Source organism: Amblyomma mixtum, chromosome 6 (assembly GCF_055824585.1).
Source record: "Amblyomma mixtum isolate Tamu chromosome 6, ASM5582458v1, whole genome shotgun sequence".
Lineage (NCBI taxonomy): Eukaryota > Metazoa > Arthropoda > Arachnida > Ixodida > Ixodidae > Amblyomma > Amblyomma mixtum.
The window spans coordinates 123,816,137-123,832,180 of NC_143017.1; the positions used below are offsets into that span (position 1 = coordinate 123,816,137).

At 43.7% G+C, this 16,044-nt stretch overlaps 1 protein-coding gene across 3 annotated transcripts in view; it reads left to right on the forward strand.

Moving 5' to 3' along the window:
* Positions 1 to 16,044, forward strand: part of LOC149340271 (nephrin-like) — a 382,817-nt gene that overhangs the window by 270,701 nt on the left and 96,072 nt on the right. The window lies entirely within an intron of this gene.

A 16,044-nucleotide genomic window follows, 5' to 3' on the forward strand; every position in this document is an offset into this window, starting at 1 on the left:
GCGCGGTCTACCTGGCAGTATGCAAACACGACTGAAATGCCAGAGCACTAAAACACGCATTCGTTAACGCATGACTGAGAAACTAAACCACTCTTGACTGCAGCTAGCAATGAAATTGAGGTCTGTTCTGTCACGATGCGTTGAAAGCGAGGATTTGTACAAGAAAAAGAAAGAGAGAAAATCATCATTACAAATAAGGTGAGTTCTGGTAAAAGCTCTGGAACAAAGGTTGTGTTTAGATAAATTACCCTCCAGCCAGCTCGATTGGTTGGTCGTAGGGGGAACAGTGCAACAAAGGCGGGACACACGGAAGAAATGCGCTGACTAGCAACTGGTTTTATTGTTGCTTTTATTGTGCTGCTCCCTCTAGGATGAATACTTACCAACTCGCCCAAATTTCAGCTTCACTCGATTGGTTGGCTCAAATTACCTTTCCCGGCTCATCCGCTTTCAGTGACTAATGTATGCACCGTTTGGGCGTTCTACACAGGCAGTTTTTCGTGGCTAAGAGCCGACAGTAACCTACTACTTCCTGGAATGACTTACGCCAATCGAAACGTACCCGGCAGCGCTGTTTTGCACCGAAGTAGCCGCTTCGATTCATGCACAGTTGTCGACTAGGATGTTCGTCTGTGTTGTGCAAAGCCGTGCTGCCACGAATACGGCTACAATAAATCGTTAGTCGGTACAGCTCGTGTCTCACTGCACTCAGTTCGAACAGGAAGCCATTTGTTTAATGCCCATGAAAACGTCGCTCCTAATGGCCTTCTGTAACCAGTGGTGTGGTTTGATCTTTATAGCAGGTTGAAGGGTTTGGCGAGTTAAAGCTTCCCGATAACACACGATAAAAATAACACACTGGTTTTCTTCCTACCTCACCTCCCGTGAACAGTTTGTACACCTCGAAGGTTTTCAATCGTCTTCTTCCCCTGTGGTTTCAGGTGTTCCACAGGGAAGTGTCTTGGGCCCCCTTTTATTTTTAGTCTTCATAAATGACCTCCCAAAAGCTATCACAGTCCCAATCAGACTTTTCGCTGATGACTGTGTCGTATACAAAACGATTAGGACCCCAACTGATCAAGAAGAACTGAACGCTAATCTCCATGCAATAGAACATTGGTGCGCTAAGTGGCAGATGGTGCTTAACTCTGACAAATCCGTAATTATGTCTGTTACTAGAAAGAAAAATATAATGATATACCCTTACTCCATTGCAGGTAAACCAGTTAATAGAGTACATCAGCATAAGTATCTCGGCTTAACCTTCACTTCTGACCTTTACTGGAATACTCACATAAATAATATATGCTCTAAGGCACGCAAAACAATTTGGGCACTAAGACGCAAAATCCGTAACGCAGCTCCCGATGTAAAAACACTCACTTATAACACCCTTGTAAAACCTGTAATTGAATATGGTAAAATTGTTTGGGATCCTTACACTGCGTCTAACAAATTAAAAATTGAGAAAGTTCAGAAACTTGCTTCCCGTTTTATTTTCAATAAATATCGCCGAACTGATTCACCGACCGAATTATGTAAATTAGCAAACCTTAAAAGTTTAGAATACCGCACTAAGGTAGATAGGCTGAAATTTCTTTACCTTTTAATCCATGGCCACTTGAATATCAACACATCACCATATTTTACAATACACCCTAATGAAACATCAAGACATCGCCATTCCATGTATATTCCTGTGCCGCGTTCTTATAACGATTGTTTTAAGTACAGTTTTTTTCCTCGTGTTATTAAAGAACGGAACATGCTGCCAGAGTCCATTGTAAATATTAACTCCCTCGACGCCTTTCTAGAATGCCTAAAATCTTACCTGGACCGTAGTACAACAATGTAATAGTTTTGCCTCAGCACTTGCATACGTTATTCTTGTCTACTGTTTGATTTTTCCTTTGTTTTTGTGTCGATATCGCAGTTGTGAAATGTACCTTGTTTTGAATGTGAATTTATTAGGTTTTCCACTCCTGTAATAGCCTGAGAAAGGCTGACAGTATCAATAAATGAAATGAAATGAAATGAATAATGACCGTGCACCGAATACCAAACGACTAAGCGTAGAAAAACAACGTTGCCGCCAAGTAGCCCATCCTACGCACGGGTGTGGGTGTTAAAATCGTGGGTGTGGGTGTTAAAATGGTTTTTTCGATATTACTGGGGGTGACGTTGTAGCGGAGCTTGAAACCAGCAACATGAGCCGGCGTCCGCAATTCCAAATAGTGAAAATTTATAATGTGTAATTTAATACATAAGGAACACATTACGAATACGCCAGTAGGATATTATTGCAGCTGTAGATAAAGGTGCCCAATTGACGCTTTCTTTCTCAAGAAAGTAGGACTTCAGCTTTCGGTTTTCTTTGAACAGTAGAGCTGACGGTATCGCTTAACATCTATTCGTTTAACAGTTTACTTCTCTAGTTCGCCTCCAAACAGACAGATATACTTCACGAACGTTGCAGCAGTGTTAATTTAATATCATCTCGAAGTAGTGAAGTTGAACTCCTCCCACACCTATGCTAGGACCTATATGTTCGGGCATAGCTTTCTGGCGTTGTTTGTTATTCCTTGAATTACGCTCATTTGCCCGTCTCTTCAGGCTCCTTAATGGTTTATTCAAAAGGCTGAAGGCCTACTACTGCCTTTTTCGATCTCTCTTTCCGCGGTATATCGAATATATTCCTTACCAAGAAGAATCATGAATGCAATTTTTGCATCATTCGTTCCAGTTTTTACTTTAACAATAACAAAAGCCACAACCTTACTTCGCAACCTCTTCAAATGGAGCAAAAAAAAAAAACGCGAATAAATACAGTCAATAGTCCATTAGTTTATTTTTCAGGTTCAACTGGAGGGTTTCCTGGCTAAAAGCTGCCTGGGCAGCTTGACTGGGTCCAGGAAACCCCTACAAGCAGTAGCACACGAGCGGCACAAGAAATTTTCCAAAACCAGTCGCACATACAGTAGTAGATTAAATACAGAAAACACTCGACACATATATACACTGACTCGAATAATGCAAAAAAAAAGATAAAACACTGAAATGGTCATAGATATGTTGAAGAGAAAAGTACATTAACACGCAACCAAACGTTCAAAAATCAAGAAAGTGGAGGTATAGAATGGCATTTGAACAAAATATTTCCGCAGCTCAGCTTTTTTATACCCCGATGTATGTTGATATGTGTTTAAAACACGGGGCAGATTATAAGACAACATTTGTAATCTATAATCAGTGCGAAAACATGGCATGTTCCATGAGTAAGTACTTCTTATATGTATGTTAGCACGACTCGTGTCCAAAGATCATAGGGCCGAGTAAAAATTGGTTTGGTTTGGTTTATGGGGTTTAACGTCCCAAAGCGACTAAGGCTATGAGAGACGCCGTAGTGGAGGGCTCCGGAAATTTCGACCACCTGGGGTTCTTTAACGTGCACTGACATCGCACAGTACACGGGCCTCTAGAATTTCTCCTCCAAAGAAATTCCAGCCGCCGCGGCCGGGATCGAACCCGCGTCTTTCGGGTCAGCAGCCGAGCACCATAACCACTGGGCCACCGCGGCGGCAGTAAGTAAAAATTGACATTTGATGCCATGGAAAATACATCTTTTGCCAGAACTTAAAATTATATAAAAAATCAACGCGAACAATATTATGTGCTTGGAAGGCGTATTTGGTGGTAGCCATGTTATCAATACTGACGATTATTCGAGCAATTTTCTTTTGCAATGCTAAAGGCTTATTTATGTTATTTTTGGTCACTGTGGCCCATACTAAGCTACAGTAATTATGGTGAAAAAAAATAATGCGTAATAAATTAGTTATTTACATTTCAAAGCTAAGGTGTCACGGCATCGCGAAAGGGTACCGCAGACAGAAGAGAGTTTTTTGCAGAAGTGTTCGACGTGGGCATCCCAGTTTAAATGAGGCGAAAAATATACTCCAAGGACCTTGTGCTCTTCAACAAATTCTATTTGTTGGTTTTCAAAGTTGAGCGTGCAGTTGGGTGCTATCGGTTTGTTTCTAGCGCGAAATATTATAGCCTTGGACTTTGTAGGATTTATCTTTAATTTATTCATCATTGACCACCTAGATAATTTATTGAGTGTGTCATTACATTTCACAATTAAATCGTTAAGGTTAGGGCCTGAAAGAAGTATTGTGCTATCATCGGCGTATATTACAAAATCTATGGAAGGGTCTATACTAACAATATTATTTATGTACGCATTAAACAAAAGAGGTCCCAGTACGCTTCCTTGTGGGACATCACAAGTGATAGGCAAAAGGGAAGAAAATTCATTATCTACAGACACCGACTGACTTCTCTTTTGGAGGTAGTTTTCAAGCAAACTGAGTGGTTTACTATGGATACCGTACATTTGAAGTTTGCTAGCACGAATCGTATGGTTTAAGCAATCAAACGCCTTACTGAAATCAAGAAAAAAGGCACATCGAATACAAGTTCTCATTAATGTTGCTCAAAATAATTTCTTTCATTGTTAGTAAGGCTGTTTCTGTGGATTTACCAGTTCTGAAACCAAACTGTGACTCAGTTATTACCCTATGTTTGTCGAAAACCTTCGTGATTCTTGACAAAATAACCGTTTCCAGTCTCATGGAAAACAAAGGAAGCACTTAAATGCGCCTGTAATTTGCTGATACATTTCGGTCGCCCCCTTTACAGATTACAGACGCTTTTGCAGTTTTCAATCCGTTTGAGAAGACCCCGCATTCCAGTGCAAGATTATATATGTGAGAAAGCAAGGGACAAATTGTGGGTTAGACATATTTCAGTGGTTTCATCTTCGTGTTATTCATATCTGAGGCTTTTGCTGTTACTAATTCCCATGTACTTATTATAAACCTCATTTTCATCGAAAAGCTCGAAAAATATAGTCTCGCTAACCTGGTTAGTGTAAGCGGCGACATCAGTGTCCGTAAGATCTTGAGATGAAGAAATGTTATTGAGAAAATGTTTACTAAAATATTCTGCGAGTGCTCTTCCTTTTATTTCCTTGCCACTCAATAGCAGAGTTTTTGCAACATGGTTATTCACACAGCGACCTAGGACATCGTTTAAAGCCTTACAAGCAATATTAGGTCTCTTTGAACTTACGGTAGAATAGACCTGTTGATAATAGGAATTTTTCGCTTTCTGTAGCTCCGATTTTAAACGGTTTCTTAACTTCTGAAAGGAAAGAAGTGCATCTGCTACACGTGTTCGAAGGAACACGTTCAACAGTTCAACAGTTTTCAACAGTTCTTGTGTAATCCATGGTTTCCTTATCTTTTTGGAAGGGGGGTACTTTTCGAGCGGAAAGTGCCCCAAATAAAGACGAAGGAAATGGTGAAAAAATAAGTCGTACGCATCACTGACGTCCGTTTCTTGCAGCACACAAGACCAGTCGAAGTTTGTAACATCGTGCTTAAATGCTTCCAATGAGGCATCTGCGATGCGCTGTACACTAATGGTCTCGTTCACATTGTTTCGCTTAGCAAGTTTATTTTGAAAGACGACAAACACCAAAGCACGAAGAGCCTCTTTGATAAAATAGTGGCAAGTATTGAGGGCACCTGTTAGCTGGAGATCTTTACAGATATAAAGAGGGTTTCAAAAACGTTTGAAGAAAACGAGTGTCCTCATTAAAGTGGAAAGGAGTACGGAGGAAATAAAATGAAATCTTCATCGTGGCTTTTGTACAGATGAGAGGTAAAAAATTGCATCACGTTTGAAAACTAATTCATTGAAGGTGCTCATTACTGTCTTGCTTCGCGGTTTCTAACACGGCATACCATTCTTCATGCTAGGAGTTCTTGGAAGAGAATCAACATTGGCTCCCAGGCAGCGGCTAAGAGATTCTCTTTGATGTAAGCGTGGAAATTTGCGTTACGTTAAACAAATATCAGTTCCCAATACAGTCCATATTGCCTCTCAGACCATGGAGCCGCTGCTTCGTGCTTTCCTTTCCGGCTCCGTGCCTAGTAAAACACCTTCGAGAAATGCTCTCGTTACAGCACCGAAAATAAAGAGCCGGAGTGTTGTTAAGAGTTTGAACACAAAAAAAGCACATGGTAAAAACGCAAGCAGTCGTAACAAAGCAATTTTTTTACTTGCGGAAACGAGCTTCAACACGGGCAGAAAATTGAGACGGCAAAAAAAAAAAGAAAGCTTAAAGCCCCGAGCAGAAGTGTGTGTTTCGATTCTCGTGGGCCTAGAAAAGTTAATACGAGAGTTTCAGTCTTAACGTTTACGTGCCTCGGGTGTCAATGCTTTCCCTCGGGACGAGCTGCTACCGCTTCCCCGCCCGCTGCATTTAATTTTCACTTCCCGGAAGGTTGAAAGTGTTCCTTTGCCGTCAGTCTAAATTGTTTATTCTTGTGTGCTTCTGTATACACCACGGCAGGGAATGAATTGTTTCTGTGAAGTAATGCTTTGTTTCAGTGCTGGCTGCGGAAGAAAACAAAAAACTACACGCATAAAAATACAAAAATAAAGTCGCAACGTGCGTCTAGCAGCATGCATCGTCGCCAATTAAAATATCAGTTGTGAATGCATTTTATAAACTCCCGACACCTCGCAGCGAGGAAAAAGCATTTCACTCTCACTGCTTATGCAGTGTGAAAAGGCAATTAATTACCTTTTCCGCAGATGCAGTATCCCTTTGGTATGCATGACGTTACAAGGCTATGACAATTTTTATTTTATTTTATGCTCCCGCAGCGTCCGTAATATGACAGCAAATTCTAAGCCGTTCAGTGTGGAATGCGCGATGTCACGAAGCAGTTGAAGGGTATTCCTTGTTTCTGCATGTATGCTGCGACAAGAGCTGTGTTTTTATACGGCAATCTTCAGTGTGTCCCTTTGCGTTCAGTAAAATCGCTGCTTCTTAAATAAGATGGAAAATAGGAGGGTCGGTAAGACTTCGACATTCAAACTGTAACATTGCTTCGCTCAATTCATTGCTTATTGGGCTCTTCCTTCGTTTCGCTCGAAGACGAGCAAAAGTCATTATTGGTGACCCATCAGTGCTTCCTACAAAAGTTTCGAAGAATTTTGTAATAATATGGTTGTATTTTATATGATTTTACAATTGCACACATTTCGTGCTTTTCCTTTGTGTTTTCACGTTTCCTAAGCGAGAAATATTGAAGCAATAACAAAAGACACTACATTAAAGCTTATCTTTTCTTTCTAATAAATTTTGGGTTAAACACATGCGATGAATATAGTATGTTTGGTAGCGCTTCCAGCCTTCTGTAAAGCTGGCTTGATTTCTTACATTGATCAGCGAGGACGGCGAGAATTTCGGCTTGCTATGTAGGTACATTTTGTCATTTCAGAACAGAGAAAAAGCCACGTGCTACGTTTTGAGCCTTCAACACTAACGTATTCTAAGTGCACCGAACAGCCCGAATCCAAAGTAGCTGCTAAGAGGAATTCAGAACACGTACAATTACTCTTCCCAACTGTGCCGCCACGTGTCATTGGCAAACCAAATTTCCACAAAGAAATATCACTTGCTATCATACTCCTAGGCCAGAACGAAATGAGGCTAAAATAAGGAGACAGTTTAAAGGCTCGTTGCCATTAGTGAACTGATACTCGTTCTTTCGGACGTCCGGCCTTGCTTTCGTCTACCTTTCATTTGATTTTTTGTATTATTTATTCTAGGTCACGATGCGACGTACTACGACCCTGCACTCCCAATGAGTACTTCTAGTATTACATCGGCTCAAAGTTCTAGCGACCTCGGCGTTCCTACCGCACGTTAACAAAAATAAAAGGAGCGTATTTATCAAAGACAAGCCCGGCGCTCATTTGCGTAACTAGCTGGGCGGTGCAGTCCTAACGAACCCCTTTGGCCTTCCCCCCTTTCGACAACGCAGTTTGCTTTTGATGAGGAGCGTCACGTGGAATCATTCTTATTCTCGGCGACACCTCTTCCCTTTCCAGGCATGGCCCATCCTTTCACCCTTTCGTTCCTTTCACCGCTCTGTTAAGCGCGATAGATTCGTGCACGAGCTTCATGGAAGTAACTAGCCGAGCAAACTGTTTTTCAGGAGCTACCACGCTGCTCCTCGCTAGAGCGATTCATGCATGTCCGCGGACGAAGCGAAAGAGTGGGTGTATTAAAAGGAGCTAATTGGACTAGAGCGGCAGTGCTCTTCTAGTCACCGCCACGTGGATAAAGTAGACGTGAGCAGCATTTCAGCGAGGACGTGGCTGCCCGTCTCTCAGGAAACACTCCCGGGAAAACTGGGTCAGGCCTCCTCTTCAGACTCGCACACTACTCTCTAGATCTCAGTCTTGTCCTCACTACTCCATACTCTTTCCCCCTCCCCTGCCCCTTCTTTCCATCCTCCTGGTCCAGGACCAGAACCTCCGGGCATCGCAAATAGAAGTTTCATCGAACTGCAGCTTTAGGCTCTGCACGATCGGGGTCGCTCCATTCAACGCTGCTGGCGGAGATTAATCGCAACGGTTCCTCAGCTACTCCAGATTTCCAACTGACCCAGGATCCCTGTTTGCCCAGAGCTATAGCCTTTCGCGACATTATCCCGTCTCGAAGCCCCCGTCACACTTGCGACGAGCGTAAATGTCAGCCCTGGGGTGGCCACTGTTTACATCAGGGCGCCGCAACTATTATAGTCGTCGGGACATCTAATTGAACACGGCCTTCCATTGTGATAGGGCTGCCCACGCTGTGCGCAAGCATAGCAAACTCCAAGACGGCGGCGCTCATATCTCCCCTCTCCTCGACCTCCTCCCCTTTCCATCAAAGCAACATGCGCGTACTCGAAGCGGTAGGCTTCTTCATGAAATCCGGCTTCTGTAAGCGAGATCTCGCTTCTATGTCGTTTCCATCTAGATAGGGCACCGGATGGTAGCGTTCCCAGAATATCTGTAGTCTCTTTTAATGCATCCTATTCGACAGCACTCCGGAGCATCAGGCTTTAAGCTTGGAAGCCCACCTTACCTTAGGATGACAGCAGCGCACCACGAGCTACTTAGGGACGCTCCGTCGACTCTACGCTAAAACTGCCTCTTGCGTTAGTATCGCGGGGCGCATATATTTCATGTTCTTGTTTTCGACGAGAAGCGAGTGAGTCGTAAGTGCTGGCAAATCCGACAGTCACCCAGCGCTCCCTCTACCCTCTTGGCGTGGATGTACCGGTGACTTTTTGTGTTGTTATATTCAGTGTCGAGTCACGTTTTGCTTTTTCTTTGTTCTAACATAAATAGCAACTACCAACGCCGTTTCGATCACTTCGCGAATGACGCGCATATTTGTTTGTTGTCTTTTTCAACCGTAAGCCCTTCCTACTGGCTCTGCTTCGCTTAAGTTTTGCACTTCAGGGAAGAGCTTTCACGCTGACTGACGCGAATACTCTTCCATGAAGGAGTACATATATTCAAGTGCATTTTTCCGTGCTTTGCCGCATTTTAGGAGGGAGGTAGGAATATCCTTCCCTGAACACGGGTGTCTTCCCTTTCGCTGATTTCTTTTGTTTTCCCATCTTTAGGTATTACGTTACTGCCCCTTCTTAACGATGGTAGATAGGTAAACGAGGCACAGCCTGCAACTGCGGGACCGTGCTTGCCTATAAACATGGCAGAAGTTGTCGGGAGGGAGAAATCTTCGCTCCATAAAACCTCTCAACCCATCTCTTGAGTCTCTTCAACATGTTGTTTAACATAATGCAGTGTACATTAGCACTTGTGTACTTGCTAAATTAGCGGAGTCTGTGCTGCTATAATTTTCCTTTCAAATTCCTGACGCATGCGATGCAGTTCCGCCTTTTTCAACTTTTTTCATGTGCTTCAAACCGTTTCCCTCAGCTCAGAATGCAAACAAAGCGACATCATATCCAACTTCTATCTGAAGAAAACTCTTCTTTGTTTCTTCGAAACAATTAGCCACGAGGTATAACCTGTTACTAGTTGCCTAACGTTTGTAGGAGCCTCAGCTTCATGGTATAGGTTTAGTTAAACGGTTAGCGTTTCAAAAAGTTAGAGCTTATTAAGGCGTAAACCACAGAGCTACGGTTTTTTTCTGACCTCAGAGTAACCTATCGAAAAGAACCATCTCCTTTCACCTTTATCGTTCTTGCGGAAGCAATGAACAAAGCAGTATATAAGGTCTGTTTCACGTATCTTCTGCCAAGGATAAAAAAAAAAAGCGCCTCACTGCAGCAGCTGAAACCAACGACGCATTGTTTCCCGTCGTGTATTGCTCTTCGGAGTGTTGATTTTTTTAATTCCACTATATTGATTAGTTACCTAAGATTATTATGCAAGAACTTTGATATTCAATTTAGGGTCAAGTGCGTTTGTTTTAGATGTAGAGGAGGGCGAACATTTAACCGATACAATTTTTTGGCAGCAGCGTATCTCCTGCGTGGTCCATTTTTCAAGCATTAAAGAAAACTCGCAAAATATGAAAAGCCCCATAATCCTGCTCTCGCGCTACTGTATAGTAGCTTACTGTACCTTATTGTACCATTATGCACCGCATTGCGCTAACGTATCGTATTGTATTGCAATGTATTATGGCTGCCAAACGAGTTTTGAATATTGGTAAGCCGCCGCGGTGGCTCAGCGGTTATGGTGCTCGGCTGCTGACCCAAAAGACGCGGGTTCGATCGCGGCCGCGGCGGCTAGAATTTCTTTGGAGGAGAAATTCTACAGGCCCGTGTACTGTGCGATGTCAGTGCACGTTAAAGAACCCCAGGTGGTCGAAATTTCCGGAGCCCTCCACTATGGCGTCTCTCATAGCCTTAGTCGCTTTGGGACGTTAAACCCCACAAACCAAACCAAACCGAATATTGGTAAGTGCGCGCTCATATTCTCAAAGTAAGCGGCCGATGCCGCTGCCGGCATAGTCTTGAAAATGCACCGCCTCATTTTTCCGAAACATGGGAAGCGCGTGCCGTGATCTTCAATAAGTGATAGGCAGGCCACGTACGGGCATTTGAGATCGAGGTTTTATTGATCGATCCCACAGAAAAATGAAAAAGGAAAGGAAAGCAGTGAAGTCGCGTAGTACAAGGTAGTCTACCTTTTCTTTTTTTGGCAGCCGCGATGGCAAGGTGGTTCTCGTACTCGGCTGCCGACCCGAAAGGCGCGGGTTCGAACCTGGCCGCGGCGGTCTCATTTCGATGGAGGCGGATTGCTAAAGGCCCGTGTACTGTGCGATATCAGCGCACGTTAAAGAACCCCAGGTGGTCGAAATTTCCGGAGCCCTTTACAACGGCGTCCCTCATCGCCTGAGTCTCTTCAGGGCGTCAGACCTCCCTAAAACCATAAAACAAAACCCTTTTCTTTACTAGTATTATTGTGTAGCCTGTCAAACTGAGCGGCAGCAGCTGATTTGGGTACGGTCAACGCGCACGTTTCGTTCGTTGAAAACACGGTTGGCGGCGCTGTAATATGGTTGCCAAAGAGTGCAGTGACGTGTTTTTTTTTTTTTCATATTTCACGGGCGTTATTTAAATGGATCGCTTGATCCTGAAACCCCTCAACAGCTTAACGAAACGTACTTCTGAATAAAGCAATTATTAGAAATTTTAAATAACTAATCCCAATTAACTAATTCAGCGGAATGAAAATATTACGCTCAGGTGCTCCACACGACGACAAACAATATGTGTTCGGTTTCAGCCAGCTGCGATTTGCCCGTTCCTTCTTATTTTTTATTCTTTGGTCAAGTTACGTGAAACACAACAGATACTTACACCATTATGGCTGCTGTTAGATGGCTACGAAAATAATACCGTGAGGACAAGTACAATGAGAACAAATTAGGTGATGTCTGTCGATGTTGTTTACGAAACCATAAAGACTAATTAAATGTTCTTGTTACTTCCTAGAAGACAACAATTGTGGTAATTCTCTGAACTCTCAATGGTGCTTATAAGCTTAGTTGATGCTCAAGGTAAATCTTCATTCGGTCCAGACGACGCATCTTACAAGGGCGCAAGTTCTTGTGACTGTCGTCAGGATGATGTGAACAAATTCAGACAGAAGCCGCATTCTATTCTTCCGACTTATTGCGGGAAAGAACGGCAAAAGGAACGTTTCAGCCTCCGGTCATCACCTCTCTCACTCTTGATCAGTGTATTTAAGATTCTTTTTTCCGCTCCTGGAACGCGCTTCTGCTTAGCGGACGCAGTTGCACTCAGAGATGACCCCGAGTCGCTGGCGTGTCCCCCCACCAGCGGCATTTCCTGGTCGTTCACTTTGTCTGAGACCTAATTACGTGGCGTCATCTTATTCCCGTTTTCGCGGGTCTGGGTGGCACAGCACGCTTCCGCGAGCTCGGAAAACGATGTCCGGGGCAGGCCGGACCAGGGAATGACGCCGCACATAAGGGGACGCGACTGGGACGCCATCACGAAGGAGGCCTCGTGGGGAGGGCCGAAACGCGGCGACGAGGAAGACACGTTTCTCACTGCGACAATCAAGACCACCGCTCGGACCCCACGAGATGGCTCGCTGGCCGGCAGGACACGTAGTTGCTCGTCGATCTCAATCTAGCTCGGCGGAAAAAAGATGTCTCTGCTACGTGAGCCTCCGAAACACCGCTGGTACGGCGCGGCTGTGCATGCTGCAATTTCTGGCTTTGATTCTGTTTTGTGCCGCGACTTTTCCGCGCTTGCACGCAGTGCCTTTGTATCAAGACTTAGACAGGAGAAGTACACACACAAACAACTATCAGCGCCTTCCGCTCTTTGTCACGGCCCAAGGCGAAAGCCGCGAACGTACGAGCGCGATGTGCTGGGAACACTCGAAAATATATACTAATGTTGTTTGATTACAGCGAATTTTATCTCTTTGGGATATCTCAGTCCCCAAGCACTCAGAAGCGCGCTTGGAATTTGGGACTTGCGAGTCGCAGGTTAGTGCGCTAGTAGAGTTAGGCTACTAGACACTGACAAATTTAGCGCGAGCTTAAAATATTTAAGTCTGTTCGTGAATTTTCAAGCTGCGCTCTACCATCCGACTCCTTTCCCATCCTTCCACCCCCCCCCCCCTCCCCCCGAGTTCCGCGGAAGGAAACTGTTTTGTTTGGATGTGCGCTCGATAAACCAGACTAGTATGCTCGTTCCCGTCGAGTTATGGATATCAATGAAAGAACGGGTGGAAGAGCTTCTTCGAAGGTAGCAGGAGCAGTTCTCGTAACCGCTCTTACTTTGGTTCAATAGATAATTGATCGGCAAGGCGACCATTGCCTATGGTAATTCAGTAGTGCTAGTGCTCTGGCGATTTCATGAGACTGAGAGAGATAAGGCGAGGGAGAAAACTTTATTATGCGTTCCTGGTCCAGGTCGCTGGCTCAAGTGGCTCTCAAAGATAACTCACTGCGACAGCTGCCATGCTAAAGCTAGGCATGTCTATCAAAAGAGCGGCAATTCTGCACCCTTTGATGCATGCTCGAGAAAGAGTACGTCACATTAAAAGCTTGTCTTCAAAAGTTACGAAAGTACAGATACATTCACTGACACTTTTTATTTGAGATTTTTTGTCTCATTTATGCGAATAATAAATTCTAAAGTGATCCCTTCGAGTAAAAATCCTATATGAAGCGCACTGGCTACTTATAATAAGTAGTGTCGTCGAAAGAAGTCTGTCAAGGAAGTCATTAATTGCTGGATGTTATGGTGATGAGACTTCCGGCTTCTTTTTCGTTGCGCCTTCTTTGCTTCCGCAATTGCTGTTACGGCCAGGAAGATTGGGAAGCAGACGTGAATTTGAAAAAGTTGTTAAACATTTTGAAAGCTCTATCATGCAGTAACTGGGTTTTCAGAAAGCTATGAAACTTGTCAAAGCAATTTGCAGGGCCCAGACAACGGTCAAGTTGTTTCACTGTTCTCGATAGCGATGTCAATGTCACTTTTCATCTGCACGACTGTTTCAATCGGTGCATATTTTGGAAGTTTTTTATCTTGAAAATCCCGGTCACAAAACTGGCAATAAGATAACCAGCGTTCGTTGATGAACGTGGTTCCGTCTGACAGCAGAACCCAGCTCCCATCGCTTAGCGAATGAGTGATGTAAAAATCCGGAAATATTTTAGCCTTAGCAATCCCAAATGTACGTACCTCGCGTTTTGATGGTATAATTTAGATTGAAGGCAGATTGATTTGTCCCGAATATTTTAATGACGCCTTTTGTTTTACCGAATTCTCGGCTAAGACCAGAACATGTGAACTCAAACTAATGTTCTGTTACGTTACTATAGTTAAATGGCTCGACGAATGCTAGTTAGAGAGAATCGCTACACTGAATACCACATTTTACTGGAAATCACCGCAGATTACTCAGGCAGAGCAATTGCCAACACAGCATAGTAGCGCTAATCTCGCCTGTACATACATACCACGACAATAACCATCTACACCATGCTAGCAGTTAGTCTTGATTGCACCCTTCTGGTGGCCGCACACCTGTAATAAAACTGGTATGGCACCTGTAGAGCCTGTAGCTTCATTCTGTGTTACTATATATTTCTAAATTAAAACTGAACAACAATACCGAAGTCCTCCCATCCACGGATGTCGATGAGAATGGTGTATGGAGATTTTTAAATGTGGTTACACAAAAAAGAGAAAATTTAAGCTGTTTTTTTTATGAAACGCTAAATGTAGCGTTATCAAAGAATCCTGTTGTTTTGCAAAGGGCGTGACATTACTTTTCCAATTTTTGCAAAAGGTTGAACAAGCTGATTTTCTCGGAATAACTAAATGCTGAGAAGCAGCGCTAACGTACAGGGGGGGGGAGGGGGGGGCACGTCTAAGAACCTTAGGGCTTTCACACGCCTTTCTTTGATTAAAGCTTAAAGGTGTCAAGTTAGAGATACCACATTTTTCATGAGAAATGTGACTTCCGTTCTCAAAGTTAATAAAACATTCGTAATAAAAACGATTGAAAAGAGCCGTTACCAGGTTCTCAGTCAGGGTAAGTAATTTCTGAACGCCCCGAAGCAAGAACGCACGATAAGATTGGGTGACGTTAAAGTGTGGTCAAGAAATGAAACCTCTCAGCGAAACCGGTATTTTATTTCTCAGAACGCATAGCATTACTTGCTGCATTGGACACCACTCAGAATAGAACAACCGAAGTCAAATTGCGACTCATTTAGAACCCTCAAACAGGTCTGACACCTAGAGAAAGGGCTTTCCAGAAAATCAGCCATTAGTAACAAATGTGGTAGGGTATTCACGTAGTTAAACCAAGCAGACGCGCGAAAGCTTGTGTTTTGCATGGTTGGCTCGTGATTTTGCTGTGCTGGGTCGTCGGCACCTCTGGCGACGATATTATTCCGATAGTAGAGAAGGGCGGTTTAGAGGGACTTGACAAGCGCCTGCTACGAAGAGCCTTGCAAAAGTAATCGATGAAACAGCGGGACGAGAGGCATGGTCACAAGGAGCAGTTCTCCCGCTCGAGCGTCAGCCGGCCGTCTCAAGAGCTTCGTCATCGTTGACGTCGGCACATGATCATCATCTTCATTCCAGCAGTATTAGTTCATCAAAACGACGACGTACAGTGCAAAGCACCAGAGTGTGCACATTAGTTTCATAGTAGTATTATTTGATGGAAGCGAGGATGTAAAATGCACAGCGTGAGAGTTTGCTGCTGTTTAACACAAGGCGTGATCGGCTGCGGCATTAGCATAGTCCTCTCGGGCACTGCCCAGCGAAGCTGATGATCTGTTCTCGCCGCCACGGGCTCCTATTCCAGTCGCGGCAGTACTTATTTTATTTATTCACTTATGGTTTCTCCTAGGTCACCCTCAAGGTGAATCGGTTTGACGCAGTGAAGCAGTGCTTGCCCACTAAAATGAGTTTGTTTACAATTAACGCTAGGGTTGTGTTTTTTTTTACATTAACCGAGTTCTTTTAATGTAAATTGCTTGAAAGAGGTAACTTTCTCTGCAAACCCAATGGCAATTTATATTCTGAAAACTCTCAGCAAAAGCGGCTGGTCCTTACATTCAGGTATGCGAATGCTCTATTAGACACAATG